The sequence below is a fragment of the Hemicordylus capensis genome, chromosome 6 (assembly GCF_027244095.1).
Source record: "Hemicordylus capensis ecotype Gifberg chromosome 6, rHemCap1.1.pri, whole genome shotgun sequence".
Lineage (NCBI taxonomy): Eukaryota > Metazoa > Chordata > Lepidosauria > Squamata > Cordylidae > Hemicordylus > Hemicordylus capensis.
The window spans coordinates 163,442,697-163,447,732 of record NC_069662.1 but is presented as its reverse complement, the minus strand read 5'-3'; positions in this window follow the sequence as shown (position 1 = coordinate 163,447,732).

The following is a 5,036-nucleotide window of genomic DNA, read 5'->3' as shown; positions in this document are numbered from 1 at the left end:
GAATCTTCTAAAATTATTCTCTGGGGGATATTGTTAGCAAATGAAGTGCTTGGCAATGAAGTGTAAGGCAGGCAGTCGTTTTAAGCGCCACCTTGCCATATTGAAGATTTTCATAAATTTCTTCAAAAACTCCTAACTTGATTAGAATCCATAATTCTCAAAGTTGAGAGGAAATTAAAATGAGAAGAATCTATATTTTAATTTTTGCAAAGTACTTTTGGTTAGGATTAGGAGAATTTGCTTGGGAATCTCTTTCTTCCAAATGTGTTTCAGTTAAAATGAAAGTAGTTATGGTGCAGTAGATAATCTAGAGGAATCTTGCAAGCAAGGTTCATTATTTCTTCACCATCTGATTTATATTCATATATATAATAGACCTTTCTATATGAAATATTCAAGTACACCATCAAATCACATAGAGTTACCATTCCATTCTATTTTCCAGTGCATGGTCTCATCTTTAAGACCCCAAGAGCTCTTAAGTTTTTCCAGTTTGCCAGTGTGTACTATCATACTTCTGGGAAATAAAATAGATGCATTCTCTGGTGTATTTCTCATTTGCAATTCAGCGGCACAATCTGATGGTGAAAAGAAATCCAGCAGTTTACCTCTCTGCCTAGGCTACCGTCTGCCCCTCTCTGAGCATCTTTAGTGAAACCAAAGCCCAAATGCAAAGATTAAGGTTATCGCACAAGAATCTACTTCAAGAAGAAGTGGATCGCTCCGAGAAAATAATGAAGAAGGGAAAAATTGAACCATTTACTTACAAGAGACGTGAGATTCAACAAGAAGAAGGCAACGTAGCCCCACTGATTTCTGGAGTTCATGACACAGGAGAAGGGGAGCGTGCCAGTCGGAAACGTCTTCTCCTCTCTGCTCTCCTATCTGCTGCTGCTCTGAAGCATTTGACTTTTGGCTCACAAATGGCCAACAGAATTGGAGGGGTGGGGAATCTATATGGTGGGGAAAGGACCCAACGATTATTAGCAACTCTACAGGCTGTGATTGACTTGTCTTCCACCTGCTTGTCTGTGCTACATATTCTGAGAAACCTGCCAGTTGCTGCCAAAGAGAGGGAGGCTGGTTAGTCCCTCTGAGATGCGAAATGAATAATAACACTAAGGATGAACAGACCTAGTTGCATTAACTGCGCTCATTTAAATCAACGCAACTTGCATGAGGCATGTGCAGAAAACAGACGGAGTGGGAAGGAAGTCATTCATTCCAAAAGGATAGCTTTGTTTTGTGAAATATAAATAATATGAATGGACCCACAACAAAACGTTGCTGTACAGAGATTGTGGGAGAGGTTATATATACTGCTGAATGTGCTTAGTTTATTGTATGACTGTATGTGTACAATGACCAGCAGATTAACGGATTCAGTGCATAACTTCCCCCTCTGTTTCTCTGGAGTGCTTACGCACATACAGTTGTTTTTTTATGTTATTTGGGGGATTAACCCCCTCACATTAAGAGCTTAAATGTATCAGACCCCTTCCTCTGAAGGAAAATAACTTGTACACATGTTTTAAAATATCTCAGTCTCTCTGATCTACTGAGGCACAGCCATTACCATAAGAGACACTTGTTTGGGTCTTCCAAGTCTGTTTGTCCACCTGGCCCAAAAGAAAAAGAAGTAGAACCCATTCAAGATGCAAACACACACACACACAATTAATTTTTCTCACCAAAAGATCGCAGTTACAGAAGCCCGCAGAGTAAATGCAATTGGTTTTCGAGCTAGCCAGAGGTGGCCAGCTCCCAGGAATGCACGCAGGCCTCCTGAGAACTGGCCACCACTCCCATCATTGCTTTCCCCTTCTTATGCCCTTCCCCTCATGGGGATCCTGTTCGAAAATGATAGAGTTTGTTTAATAACTGGACTCGGTTCTAGTTTCCCATTTCCAGAGAACTTTTCATTGGCCATTGCTAATGCTTTCGTCGTGGTTCCTTCTACAATTCTTCCCCAAATACGCTTTGTCTATGAATATGTTTTGCTGAACCTCTCTAATCTGGCACCTGTGGGTTTCTTGGTTTTCTATCACTGCTGCTCAGCAACACAATGTACAATTTCTAAGCAATAAGTATTCTGAGACATTGGCCCTTTTGAGATCTTGAAGCATTCCTGTAACATTAGCAGGGGCAGAGGGAGACCAGCAGCTGCTCGGGTTCAGCCTGCCGCCACAGCCCCCTAGCCCTGCCCCCTGCGTCAGACATAAGCATATGATGTCAGATGCACAGCGTATAATTAAGCCCTGCCCCCTGCATCTCAGACACAGGGTGTGTGGCTTAGCTCGCTAATGTGGCCACGCGGCCCCGTTTGCAAGCTAAGTCCGGCCAGTACCACATTCGCAGTGTGGCCAGAGCAGCTCTCCCTGCCTTTTTTATTATTATTATTATTATTATTATTATTATTATTATTATTATTATTATTATTTCTTGTTTACACAGTCAGACAGGTGTTATTGACTGGTTTGTTTTATCCAGACATCAAGTCCTTCCCAAGGACCTGGGATGGCTGGATTTTATCATCAATACTGTTGGTTATTATAGATATCGTCGCAGAATATAGGTTGTTCCCAGTAAAGCTGCTTTTTGTAATTGGCTGATGGTGATTTCTGTGGCCCCTATGGGGTTGAGGTGCTCTTCAAGGTCTTTTGGAACTGCACCCAGGGCGCCAATGACCACTGGGATTATTTGGGTCTTTTTCTGCCACAGCCTTTCAATTTCAATTTGTAGATCTTTGTATTTTGTACAAATTACATTATTATTATTATTATTATTATTATTATTATTATTATTATTATTTCTTGTTTACACAGTCAGACAGGTGTTATTGACTGGTTTGTTTTATCCAGACATCAAGTCCTTCCCAAGGACCTGGGATGGCTGGATTTTATCATCAATACTGTTGGTTATTATAGATATCGTCGCAGAATATAGGTTGTTCCCAGTAAAGCTGCTTTTTGTAATTGGCTGATGGTGATTTCTGTGGCCCCTATGGGGTTGAGGTGCTCTTCAAGGTCTTTTGGAACTGCACCCAGGGCGCCAATGACCACTGGGATTATTTGGGTCTTTTTCTGCCACAGCCTTTCAATTTCAATTTGTAGATCTTTGTATTTTGTACAAATTACATTATTATTATTATTATTATTATTATTATTATTATTATTAATTTGATTTCTATAATGCCCTTCCAAAAATGGCTCAGGGAGGTTTACACAGAGAAATAATAAATAAATAAGATAGATCCCTGTCCCCAAAGGGCTCACATTCTAAAAACACAAGATAGACACCATCAACAGTCACTGGAGGTCCTGTGCTGGGGGTGGATAGGGCCAGTTGCTCTCCCCCTGCTAAATAAAAAGAATCGGTAAGAGGTGCCTCTTTGCCCAGGTAGCAGGGGAGAGTTGCTCCTTTTAAAGGAAGAGTTGCTCCTGGCCATGCTGCGAACATGGCACTGGTTTCACTCACAAATGGGGCCGCACAGCCCTGTTTACGAGCAAAATCCAGCCAGTGCCACATTCACAGCGTGGCCAGGAGTGACGCTCCTTGCCTTTAAAAGGCAGGGCGAGCCACTCAGGGAATGCTGCAAATGCAGTGCTGGCCGGATTTTGCTCGTAAATGGGCCTGTGCAGCCCCGTTTGCAAGTGGAATAACGTCCCTGCATCTGTCTGGGGCATAAGGCGGAGCCCTGAAGTGCAGCGTCCCGGGTTCTTCCTGTTCACACAATGGTGGCTCCTCCCATGGAAAGCAGCAGAGACAAAATGCCTGTTTTCAAAGCATGCTTTAGAGCTAAATTCCCATTTATTCCATAATCCGTATTTCCCTAATATCTTATGGTTCTTGATGCCTTTGGAGTAGGGGGTCTGAATGGGGCTGGATGGACTCTTGCTACTGCCAATGCATCAGATCCTGATTATAGACTTCAGAAACATATATATGTATTGAAACCTCCTCCACCTTTACCATAAGAGTCTGTAGGATATGATACTTTTATGAGTAATATGTATTATAAAATAAAGGTGATGTGTACCATCAAGTCGATTTCGATTCTTGGTGCCCACACAGCCCTGTGGTTTTCTTGCGGTAGAATACAGGAGGGGTTTACCATTGCCTCCTCCCGCACAGTATGAGATGATGCCTTTCACCATCTTCCTATATTGCTGCTGCCTGATATATTACCAATGGGGATTCGAACCACCAACCTTCTACTTGTTAGTCAAGCATTTCCCTGCTGCACCCTTATAAATCCCTCTATTATACTATATGTAGGCATGTACAAATACAACCCCATCTCCCCCACTAACCCTATGACACCCAGAGTGTGCCATCTGTAATAGTCTGTGAAGTGAAGCTTTGCCTTCTAATTTGTGTGTAATTTTCTTAATCCAGGTGCACATTCCAATCATTGCAAACTGCATCGGCCTTTACTCTCCAATAAGCAGAATTACCACATGGAGAATGAGATTCAAAACCCCAGTGGCTTTTTGTCACCACCAGAATAATGTTTAAAAAACCTCTTTAATCTTCCCCCCTTCCATTTTAACTGTAGTGGCTACACAATCCAAAAGCTGTGCTCAATTGTGAAATTGCTTTGCATGGTCTAAAATTTGTTTTTCTAGAATTCAGGTATCCATTCTAATATATTATGATTTTGCTTCTGGTCAGTGATTGAAATAATCATTCATTCATTCATTCATTCTAATATCTTCAAGTCATATTTCAGGTAACAGCCAGTCAGGTTAAAGGATCCCTGCATCCAATCAGGATTTGCCAAAGGGTCACTGACGTCTTAAACCAGAGACAGCTGTTCCTCAAAACAACCTTGTAGCCAAGGAGAGCAGAGACAAGGATTGCCTCTTCTCCTGTCAAATTCTTATGGTGTGATATGTGACAACACTACAGAAAGGCATGCTGTTTGTGGACAAAAACACTTGTGATCAGTCTGGTGTAACTGGCTGCATTCTGCTTTAGAACCATGAAGAGAAAATTAACTTCTTGATAAAGTTTAGGCAAGTTAACACAGATAT